This window comes from Pinus tabuliformis, chromosome 8 (genome assembly GCF_031772625.1).
Source record: "Pinus tabuliformis cultivar Carrire ecotype Pingquan chromosome 8, CPIR1, whole genome shotgun sequence".
NCBI lineage: Eukaryota > Viridiplantae > Streptophyta > Pinopsida > Pinales > Pinaceae > Pinus > Pinus tabuliformis.
This window is the reverse complement of record NC_142294.1, coordinates 1,263,698,238-1,263,711,018: the sequence shown is the minus strand read 5'-3', so window position 1 is coordinate 1,263,711,018 and position 12,781 is coordinate 1,263,698,238. Positions and strand designations below refer to the sequence as shown.

The 12,781-nt window shown below is 36.6% G+C and overlaps 1 pseudogene; it reads left to right on the top strand.

Moving 5' to 3' along the window:
- Nucleotides 1-2,346: 2,346 nt before the first annotated feature.
- Nucleotides 2,347-8,657, top strand: LOC149239981 (elongation factor 1-alpha pseudogene; annotated as a pseudogene).
- Nucleotides 8,658-12,781: the final 4,124 nt, after the last annotated feature.

The window sequence follows — 12,781 nt, the reverse complement described above, 5'->3', positions numbered from 1 at the left end:
AAAGGTAAGCAGCCAGAAAGAGTAGTGAACTTGGAGGAGGAAGAATTCCAGTGAATTAAGGATATTGATGCTGAAGGAGTGTTACACATGATGAGGCTACCAAAGTATATCCCTCCACGTAAGGGAAAAGAAAAGGTAACCAAGGTCCCTGATACCGAGAAGTTTACAGTTTCGATGCCGCTGCTGCCTGAGCAAGTCCCCTTTGAAGGTCATCAGCTCACGCGGATCCCGTTGTTAAAGATGGAGGATTGGGACCTCGTAGACCACACTAAGTTTCCACATTTGGCGATGGAAAAATATATGTACAAGGTATATTACGAAGAAAGGGGTGTTAAAACATTGGAGATGATGGAATGGGTCTATGGTGTTGAGAAATCAAGGTTGCTCAATTTGTTGTTGGTGCCACATTATCACTTCACCCCCATTAGCATGATATGTGTGCGCCAACTCCTCACATTGGTACATGATGGGTGCTTATGGCTAGGAGAGCATATCCTCGTCACGGACATGTTGATTCATAGAATCACATGGCTTCCTTACAAAGGTGTGAACCCGACCAAGGAGTTTGGAGGGAAGACTACGGAGAAAGAGCTTGCAGAAAATATGAAGGATTATGGCCTCCTCAAGAAGTCGTGAGGGTATTCCATTCTTTCTATTACAGACCAGGTAGTTCACTTTGCTACCTAGATTTTAGCAGGGAAGGTTATGATAAAATGTCACGCGGATGAAGTTCCAGTGCTAGTAGTTTCACATGCTGCATAGTGTACGAAAGGCATACAATTTAATTGGGCCAGGTACCTTTTTCAGGATTTCCCAGCGAACTGCCACTAAGCCCAAGAGGAAACCAAACCATTCCAATGTGCTTGGTTGCTACTATCAATTGTGCTCATTGCATGGATATTGCTGGAGGATAACCAATTTCCTCCTCTTGAGGAAGGATTGTCGGAGACTGCGCAATTCGCCTCTTTATGGTCTACAAAGGATGTCATGTAGATTACAAAACAAAGATATTTTTTACTTTTGTGGAGATGTATCTCCATATGGAAATTAGTCAGTGTCTAAAGTTGTCCCCAACCTTGTTTATGCCATTGTTCGCGTATGCGGCGTTCAAGGCTGACTTCCACAGTGTCTATATCCAATACGGAAGGATTTGGAGTAGAAATGGCACCAGTTGCCCTATTTGGTGTCAGAAACGGACGTGTAGGAGGTCATAGGGTTATGGCCTACAAAGTGGTGTGCCCCGTTAGAAATAGATTTTGGCATGAGCATGAATGCAGAAAGTTCTACTGCACAGAAAAGAAAGGAGGCCGCTAAGACAACTATGCATACCCTAGTAGAATGGGAAAAGAAGGAAGTTGTAGAAAAGGCTTGCATAGAGCAAGAACTCGTTGTTAAGGAGCAGGAGGAACAAGAGCAACATGAGTCACAGAAAGGCGACAAGTCACCTTCACCAGAGACAGAGGAAGAAGAGTTTTTAGGCCAAGGCAGCAGAGGTGATGAGGGGCAGAGAACCCCCTTCATTTTGAAAAGACATGGCATGGACCAGAAGGGTGGAACAAGAAAAAATCATAAATCTGATAAAACATGGGTTAATACCATGGTACTAACAAAGGGAAATATTGATGAGATTAGTGATAAAATTTGGGACACCGCAACAGAAGTTCTACAGCAGTTCGAGCAAAAATACATGCAAACGCTTGGGGGAATCCAGAAGGATCTGCGTGAGTTGCAGCTCCAAGCAAGCAGAATTCATGAAGATGTCAGGAAGGCAAGTGACGACAAAATAGTTTGGCACGAGGAAAGAGTACATTCGTGAGGATGGACTGGTTGCAAGACATCAAATTCTTCCCTTTTCCTGAGGGCTCAGTCCACGCAGAGACGGATGAGCAGTGTGCGGTGCTTCATGCTTTCACAAACATGGGATTGAACCTTGTCGCAATGTCACTTGAGTCTCTACGTGCATTACATCAGGGGGCCATGGAAGAGCTCAGGATCAGAGAACATCGCGCACTCACTGTCGTTAATGAGTTTAAATTAAAAAATCAACAAATTTTCGTTGAGAAGACATATGCTCTGAAGGAAAAGGAGGCACTACAAGCACGTAGTTCACGTCTAGAGTCAGCAATAGTGGAGGCATGTACGATAGTTCCTAAATTTCACATCTCGGAGGATGCTCAGCTTGAAGCCAAAGTCAGAAAATTAACCACTAGTGTGCGTAATGCTAGAGAAGAAGTTGGATGAGTCACTTTTGAGTTCAACATGAAGATTACAGAGCTACAGTTAAAGTTGTAGCCCACGTCTCCACTTGAGGTCTGGGAGCAACGTGGAGTCGCAATTAAGGAAGGCATGGCTACCTTGGATACAACATTCACTGAATGTGCAGCACTGTTTGATCAAGCTATGGAACTATTGACCAATCTACAGGATGATCCAAATCGACAAACATTGAACACAGAGGTAAGGAAGATGCAGTGCCAATATGATGAGGTCAGCGTGACTATGTGCACCTTAGCACTAGCACAACGCCTTGCCAAATTACAGAAAGGAAAGTAGCTACTGGCACAAGTGAAGGAATCACAGAAGAAAGAGGCCTTGTTAAAGGCTAGGTTGCAGCCTTGGTTGGGTGAGGCTTATCAAATCATGCTCTCCATTCAAGATAAGCTTAAAGGACTATAGAAAATGCAACAGACAAAGACGCTGGAAATAGAAGGACTAGCCACTGAAAAGTTGGTCGAGGAGGTTTGACAAGCAGCAACACATAGCGCTACTGAAGTTGTAGTGATCTAGGTGGAGCTGGGGGATATTCATATTAAGATCACGGTGCCAGCAGAGTGACTCGAGGGTGAGTCAGGATCTTTATGCTGGGGGCCTGTTGGGATGGGGTCCCCTAGGTTAGTTTGGGTTTAATATAACCAAAATTTTGGTACAATTTTGTAAACAATGTAAAGTCTCCGTGATTTGTGGATGTGGAGCACATAGAGGATTAGGAGTCAAAGGGGCTTAGCCCCTTTTTTTGGATAAGTTTTGAGTTGGTTTTTGAGATTAACCCCACAGACCATCAAATTGTATGAAAGAAGTCTATAAATAGTGAGTCATAGAGAAAGGAAGAGGTAACTAGAAGTGGAACTAAGACAGGGAATTGGGTTGATTGAAGAAGCTAGGGTAGGAAGGCTCTACTTCCTGTGCTTAGATAGAGAAAGAAAGGCTCCGTAGCTGAGTGTGTGGAGGCCTAGGTAGAGTCCGCAACTGAGTACATGGATTCCTGCAGCTATGTGTGCAAGGTAGTGTTGAGTCTGTAATTGGTGAATTGAGATCAATAAAGACAAGTTTATGAAGAATTATTGAGTATTTTTGTTCATGTCTAGTTATGTTATATGTTGTTCATGAATGAATCGTTTTATGAAATATTGATTGAATGCTATGCGATTCTCATGAATAAGTCTTAATAATGTACATAATGCATGTTAAATAAGTTCATGAAGACTCTGGTGATTCCTTTTATATTTCTTAACAACTTAAGTAGATTTGCATAAACACCAATTTATAATTGCTCTCGGATGCGTGTAAGTAGGTAAATCGATGGTTAAAGGTCTGCAAGGACTAATCGAAGACCTTCGCGAAGGTCTGAAGGTTGTTTTAATAAATTTTCAATAATGTGCCCTAAGATTTTATCGATATACGCAAAGGTAGATCCAAGGTGCTAGAAGACATCACACTAGTCTCTCGATGCAAAAACTTGGTTCTTACATTCCCCCATACTGCTTTAGGTGAGGCTGCAGCCTACGCTATGCGGGTTGCTTCCAAAAAGGCCAGTAGTGTAGGGTTTTTTTGGTTGGTGCAACTAGCTCTGAACCTAGGTCAGGACCCCCTAAACCAACATAAACCAAACAAAAAACTTCAAATGTTTCAAAATATCAAAACAAAGGATATATTTTTTAGCTCCAAGAAACAAAACATAAGATTTAGTTGTTTGGCCACATAGGCCCTTCTCCTCCTGGAAACTAATACAAGACATCATAAAAAGCATTGAAAGTAGAGAAGTAGATAAGAATGCATGCTTATTTATATGAATCATTTTCTTTGGCAAGGATGTGATACTTACTTCTACTAGGATAGTAGCCATGATCATGAGGAGGTCCCATTTCCTATTCAATTCTCGCAAGGCTGAAGTCCATTACCATCAAAAGTTATTTCATTTGATTCTATGAAAATATGATGTCTTCCATGATCTCATTTCAATCTATAAGCATTGTTCCTAAGCGAAACTTGAGGTGTCAGTAGATGTTGATTATTTACATGTATTGATTATACCTTCCCCTATTATGACTTGCATTAGGAACACAATCTCCCACTTCAAAAAGCACCTCGTTATCTATAAAATTACACTTCTTGTTGGAGAGTTCCCTTTCCACCTGAGTGATCTCTTCTTCAACTGGTTGAGGGTTCAAGTCTTGATAAAAGGTGGTTAACCTCTTAGTTAGCATATGATCTCTAGAGTGGCATATCTCTTGGTAATATGTTTCTCCCTACCTAACTACAGATCTTTTTTAGGGCATGGATACCAATCATAAGGAGAGAGATGTGATAGGCATGAGGGGCCCAAAAAGTGTGGAGGAGAAAATTCACAACCCCCAAGCCTTATCGATACCACCTAAAGGTTGAACCATCTTGAGACTTGTAGCATATGTATTAGAAGAACTAGTACCAAACTTAGAATTAGAAAAAATGTATAACTAGGAAATATTAGCATACCTAGAGTCTTCAAGTCTATTGAGATTTGAAGGAGACTCGCTTAGAGGATGAAACCATGCTTCCAACTCACACTAGTGTGAAGAATGAAGCATTACATTCTAGGAAAGAGAATTAATTGTCTAGAGAACAAAAGTATTGTTGGGTCTTGAAATTGTCATTCATTTCCATTACACTTTCACTGTTATGTCCATTATATCACCTCCATTTCAACTCCATTTCACTACCATGTCACTACATTCATCTCACTTTCATTATCATCGGGTCACATTTACGTTTTTCCAAACTTTATTAATTCTTAGCATTTTTAAGTGAATTTGTGGTTAAAAGTTAGAAAATAATGTGCATATGCTTATACTTAACAAGTGGGTTGAGATAGTTGAGATGTGTAGGTCAAAAGGAGGCTTCTAGAAGACCTTTATGTGGCACCCTAAGGCCAAATTCAAAATTGAATGGAGAGGATCATGGGATCATGAAGATATGTGTCACATTTCCTATTTGTATTGAAACTCTAAGAAGACATGTGCCTCATCATTTTCTATTTTGATTAGAACTCTAGAGGTATAGGGAGAGAATCATGGACTCTTATTAATGAGATGACTTCTCATCTTTTTGTATAAATAGGAGATATCTCTCCTTCATTTGGTAGTTTTTTTTGGTGGCTTTGGAAAGCTTTCGAGAGCTTTGTTGTACTTTGTAATTTTGAAGAATTTGAATAAGGCTTTGATGTTCTCAACATGGAAGGAGATGTGAAGTAGATGTCATGGAGCATATTAGACTGTAAGGTAGAGTAGATTTTGTTTTGTAGTTTTGTTTTGATTTCATTCAAGTATGTCATTTTATTGCTTTCAAGTTTTATAGTTTAGATTTTCCATTCATGCAAGTTTAATTCATGCAAGTGTGTTCAACTAGTTGATTGTAGATTTATCTAACTGTGTAATCTATGCTTAGCAAAATAGTCCAAGAAAGTATTTTCCGATTGGTGCTTGGAGCATTAGAGCAAACAGTAGATTAGTTTTCCTGTACATGTTTTTGTAGTTTCTTATTAGATTAGTCACTCATTACATAAATGGATGTTTCCAAAGCCTTTCGTTGATGGTTTATTCTCAAACTAAATGGCGAAATGTTGAGTTTATGAATGAGATTTCTTATTGTTTAATGCATTTTTCTTCTAAGTGTAGTCACTCATGATATATAAAAATGTTTCCAAAGCCTTTCGTTAATGGTTTATCCTCAAACTAAATGGCGAAATGTTGTGTTTATGAATGAGATTTCTTGTTTTTCATTAGTTAGATAGCTTAATGCCATTTTCTTATCAATTTAGTAACTCATGTTGTAAGTGAATATTTCTAAAAGCCCTTAGCTCACCAAGTGGTGAAGTATTTCATTTATGAATGAGTCTTTCTCTGCATTTTTATGTTTACTTTTTCTTAGAAAAATGAAGTATTGGATCCCTCAAAATGCTATCACAAGGAGGTAATTCTCCCAAAATTTTGTAGCAAAATGATAAAACACTTCATTTAGCTGTTATCATTTTTGCTTTCATTTCATAGACCTTTTTCCGGCTTAGATTAATCTAACTATTCAAAGTTTTGATTTGTTTCCTTTTTCTCCTTTCTTTAAAATTAGATTTTAACATTGAAAGTAATTAGATTTAGTTGTCCATTAACATTTAGATATTTTCATCTAGAAGCATAACTTTTTTCTCTTAGATTAATTTTCTTAAGCATGAGAAACAAAACCCCCAAAAACAATATAAACTATAAAACAACGAAGTAAGCAAAAGGTTAACTAAGCACATATAGTGCACCACACTTCATCAGTTTATGATACCCAAATTGATAATTTATGTAGAGAAATTTAGGACACTAAATTGACTAGACATTTTGGCGCCATTGTCGGGGAAGTGTAACTAGGCGACCTTATTTCTTACATCTAAAAAATTAATAATTTCTCGAGTATGCTCTTCTCCTACACTTTGTGTGATCTGGAGGATCAGAAAAAAGAATTTTCATGTTAAGAAAAAAAGAGAGAAAAAAATAGAGAAAAATTAAATTTCATCATTTCATTTGACTCAAAAAAAAAACAATAAAAATACAACTGCTTTGATAGGTTCAACTATCCAAGATTGACTAGTTATGGTTTGTAGTGACCCTCAAAACATTGTGTCCTGCATTAATAAGATTTTGAAAATTAGTTGCGGAATGTAGCCCTATCCACATCTAACTATGAATTTCGCAGCTATTTCCAAGGTTTAGCAGGTTACAGGCATCCAATAAAGAAACCAACCACATGGGCATCTCCGAAATCATCCCAACATGGATCCTATCCTAGTCACCTAGCCCAGATTGATAAAAAACCAGCTTAAGACCTCAGTCAAAGTCCTGTTTTCAATACATTTACCTTGAAGCCTTTGCTGCTTGAAATTGGAAGCCAAAATGGACTTAAGCTCATCCTTTGTTTCCTATGCTTCACCGGATAAGCTTTAGCATATCCTAAATAGAGCATCTAGTTGGTTCTTTCAAGAAATTGTTACAAATACAATGAATTCTCCCAACCTTCATGTTTTCTTTGAAAGACTTGACTAAAATAACCTCCCGATTGACAACTTTCCAGATTGTGTTCAGATTCATTCAATATGTAGAAATATTGTGAAAATATCTTGTATCGTTGTCAGCTTCAACGATCCAGATAGCATGACTCTTTAAGCACCACATTGCCTCTTCCTTAGCCAACAATTCTTGTCTTTGAATCATCAGAGACTTCAGAGTAATAGTGTCTTGCACAAAGAATGTGCCAAGGACATTCTACTTGTATTCAGATCTGATTTTAAACTCCATTTCCTTGAGAATAGCTTGGGACGTCTAGTTGAATCACTATCATAAGAAAAATGGGTCCAGGCTGAAGAAACCAAGGATCTATAGTCTTCCTTCAACAGTTTTCGTTCTCGTAGGATGCTCGACACTTTACTCGCTAAAATAGGAGCGGCACAAGAATTGGCACAACCTGCCCAATCCATGGAGGCTATATCACCAAAACTAACTGGTTCATATGCTGTGATTACATCTAAAAACAATTTTTCCCTCTAAAATCGATTTTACAGCCGAATGCAGTAATTCACAAAAACGTAGAACAGTAAAAATGTCAAACTTTAACTGTATAATATGACCAAACAAAGACAAATTAGGGAAAAATAAAACATGGGTTTTTTCGGCGATGGGATCAATTAGATAACCCAAAAATGGTTTTAAGAAATTCGTGGTTTCTTGGGAGAATTTCTCAGTTCTTTGAATCTAATTTTTGCATGCCGCAAGAGAAAAAACGAATTTTAATTAACGAACAGGCTGTGATTTAATTCAGCGTGCTTGGAGAAGGGAATTCTACTTTGGGAATCAACTGTGTGCTGGTATTTAACCCTGATTACATGCCTTCCGTCTTTAATAAACTCACACTTCACTGTTACACTGTTTTAACGATTAATTAAATGACGTGAACTAGTTGGATACGGCTCTTCACAGCCGATTGATAGATGTGGAAAAGTATTCAACGTTAAGAATGTTGATGTTATGGATCTCGAGCGTGGTTACATGGAATCTGATTCCAAGAATGATCCAGCAAAGGAAGCTGCCAACTTTACCACACAGGCTATTATTATGAATCATCCAGAACAGATTGGAAATGGTTATGCCCCTGTGTTGGATTACCGCACTTGCCACATTGCTGTCAAGTTTGCTGAGATCATGACTAAGGTTGACAGGTGTTCTGGCAAGGAGATGGAGAAGGAGCCCAAGTTCCTTAAGAATGGAGATGCTAGATTTGTTAAGATGATTCCAACCAAACCCATGGTTGTCAAAACCTTTGCCGAGTATCCCCCATTGGGTCGTTTTACAGTCAAGGACATGCGTTAGACGGTTGTTGTAGGAGTCATCAAAGCTATTGAAAAGATCATGCATTTCCATTACTCTAATATATTTCTATCAATGAGACTATTTTGATTCATATACCATTTATAGAGGTTTTTTTCCACGCAGACAGTGAAGAAATTTAAAAAATATATATAGCAGATCATGAATAATTGGTCCTGTGCACCAGCTGCGATCTTGGGCTTTTTCCCTGGTACTTGGCTACATAAAATATTTTTTTTCCAATAACTTAAATTAGAAAACTGATGGTTGGTTGTCTTTTAGCTGTGGAATGCAGCCTTATTCCGCAGCTAATCAACTATTTTGCAGCCATCTCCATGCTTTTTTAGGTTACATGTGTCGAGAGAAGAAACGAACCATATGGGTAGATGGGAAAATGTCAGTACATGGATGGTGTCCTATCTATTTGATCAAAGTCAATGAGAAAGACCCAGTCAAAGGGAAGTCAAGGGGTTTGTTATCACTAAGTTTCCGCATGTCAAAGAGAAAACAAAAAACAAAAAACAAAACCAAAGATTCACAGATTAAAAAAAATAAAAATAAAAAAAAATTGAATCAATGAAATGAGTAGGTTATTTGCTCACTTTTCTGAAGGTATTGATTAATTTTGGGCTGATGATGAAAAATGAATGACTAACTTTTTGTTCAAGATTTTTAGCTACAGAAACTGTGCACATTCCATAGTTGTTCTCCAATTCCGCAGTTGTTCTAATTCCACAGTTAAACATCAATTTGCAGTTGAAAAACCTCATTGTTCAAATCAACTTAACTTTCTCATACGAAATCAGATTTCGATGATTCAAGTATCATTGGAAAGATATCAATGAGATCTACACAATGAAAAATCCATTATCAGAGTTTGAAATAGTATATAATGAAATAAATTGCTGAAAAGAAAAAATAGTTAACTTTAGGCACTAATTCCGAAGCAGGTATAATTATTTTGATTTTCTTTGTGAACTTGTTTCATTAATACAAATTCTTAGTTTTGTGTGTAAATATCATAACTAGAGAGATTGGCCACCTCTCTCCTTTGATAATCTTACATTCCATTGCAGAAGAAGTATTAGTTTTTTTGCAGGTTCCAGGAGGAAGGACAAATGACTACAAGTGAATGGTGTCTCTCTAAGAGACCAATTTGTTTCATAAGAGGATGATCAGCAACAAAGGGGAAATATGCTAATGCAAAATCAAATCTAAACACTTGCAAAAGTTTCAGATACTATTGTCTCCATCACATCCATACTTCATAATAAACCATTCACCTCATTTCCCTTCATATTTTCCATTTTACATTCACATACAATTTCCATTACTTTTTGTCCATTCCTAACTCACAAATAAAAGCAAGAGGCTCAGTTACATGCATATTGCCCATTTCTATTACTGCTTTCCATTGTCATCTCCCATTTCCATTTTCCCTTTCCTGTCATTTTCATTTCACAAATAAACCCTACTTCAATGCAAATTATTGAGTCCATAGTCCTTTGAGTCATGAAAAAACACCTTGAGGCTTGCATGCCTTAATGGCAAGTCCTCATGCTGACAAACAATGGGAATACACTAATGTCCTTTAGTCATCGGATCTTCTAAGTGACTCGACATCGGTAAAATTATTTGTACCTAGCAAGATGTGTTTGGGGCATCTTGACTCTGATTGTCATCAATGGTGAGAGTTCTTGTGTTGACTAGTGGCATCCATTAATGGCCACTAAGTCAACAATTTCCTGTTATGTTTGACATCAGAACATCTCTTCACATAGTAGGAATTGTGCTAATGAGTTTTGAAGACATGAAGACTATTATTTTCAGCATTTTGGAGCAGATATAAAACAGATCAACACTATTCAGCAGTAGATTCAGCAAGTTTTAGTAGAAGCAATAAAAAGTCATCTTGACTCTTTTATCCATGACTCTTTTTGTCCAGCCACTTGAAGAAGAATATGATCATAATTTTGTAGCCACCACACATACAGCTCATCCATTTCAAAATAGTAAGTTAAGGTACGTCATTTTCTAACTTTTGACCATAGAATTCCATAAAAATCTAGAATGATAATTGTTGGAAAAGCATTTCTCTTCCTCATTTCATAAAATTGCCAATAACATTAGTTGTGTGTGGGGGGGGGGGCAGGTGGGGAAATACATTCATATTCATATGTTAATATCATATTCAGAAACCCACATACTTCCAAAATATATTAACTATTACATTTTTATTATAAGCATACAATGGCTTTTCCAAAGTGCTTAAAGGATAATTGGATACAAACACAATCATGGTTGTCACACAAAAACCAACCGTCATGCAATCCAATAAAGATATACTTTGCAACAATAATTAAAATATCATTATGCAAATTTCAAAGATCAAAATAGAATGCAACAACAAAATATGGTTGTAACACAAGAACCAACCATGTTGCAATTCAAGAGAAACACTTTGCAAAAGTATGAAGTTATCAACTTATATCATGCAAAGTTAAGCCAAAGCTCAATGATCAAAATAATTAATGTAATATATATTGCATGAGGACATGCAATAGCTTCAGTTGGGGGGTATGTTGGGTCTTGAAATTGTCATTCATTTCCATTACACTTTCACTATTATGTCCATTATATCACCTCCATTTCACCACCATTTCACTACCATGTCACTACATTCATCTCACTTTCATTATCATTCGATCACATTTATGTTTTTCCAAACTTTATTAATTCTTAGCATTTTTAAGTGAATTTGTGGTTAAAAATTAGAAAATAATGTGCATATGTTTATACTTAACAAGTGGGTTGAGATTGTTGACATGTGTAGGTCAAAAGGAGGCTTCTAGAAGACCTTTATGTGGCACCCTAAGGCCAAATTCAAATTTGAGTGGAGAGGATCATGGGATCATGAGAATATGTGTCACATTTCCTATTTGTATTGAAACTCTCGGAAGACATGTGTCTCATCATTTCCTATTTTGATTAGAACTCTAGAGGTATAGGGAGAGAATCATGGAATCTCATTAATGAGATGACTTCTCATGTTTTTGTATAAATAGGAGATCTCTCTCCTTCATTTGGTAGTTTTTTTTGGTAGCTTTGGAAAGCTTTCGAGAGCTTTGTTGTACTTTGTAATTTTAAAGAATTTGAATAAATATTTGATGTTCTCAACATGGAAGGAGCTGTGAAATAGATGTCATGGAGCATATTAGAATGTAAGGTAGAGTAGATTTTGTTTTGCAGTTTTGCTTTGATTTCATTCAAGTATGTCATTTTATTGCTTTCAAGTTTTATAGTTTAGATTTTCCATTCATGCAATTTTAATTCATGCAAGTGTGTTCAACTGGTTGATTGTAGATTTATCTAACTGTGTAATCTATGCTTAGCAAAATAGTCCAACAAAGTATTTTCCAATTGGTGCTTGGAGCATTAGAGCACACAGTAGATTAGTTTTCTTTTACATGCTTTTGTATTCTCTTGTTAGATTAGTCACTCATTACATAAATGGATGTTTCCAAAGCCTTTTGTTGATGGTTTGTCCTCAAAATAAATGGCGAAATGTTGAGTTTATGAATGAGATTTCTTGTTGTTTAATGCCTTTTTCTTCTTAGTGTAGTCACTCATGATATAAACAAATGTTTCCAAAGCCTTTCGTTGATGGTTTATCCTCAAACTAAATGGTGAAATTTAGTGTTTATGAATGATATTTCTTGCTGTTTATTAGTTAGATAGCTTAATGCCATTTTCTTATCAATTTAGTAACTCATGTTGTAAGTGAAAATTTTGAAAAGCTGTTAGTTCACTAAGTGGTGAAGTATTTCATTTATGAATGAGTCTTTCTCTACATTTTTATGTTTACTTTTTCTTAGAACAATGAAGTATTGGATCCCTCAAAATGTTATCACAAGGAGGTAATTCTCCCAAAATTGTGTAGCAAAGTGATAAAACACTTCATTTAGCTGTTATCATTTTTGCTTTCATTTCATAGGCATTTTGTCGGCTTAGATTAATCTAACTGTTCAAAGTTTTTATTTGTTTCCTTTTCTCCTTTCTTTAGAAATTAGATTTTAACATTGAAAGTCATTAGATTTAGTTGTCCATTAACATTTAGAGATTTTCAT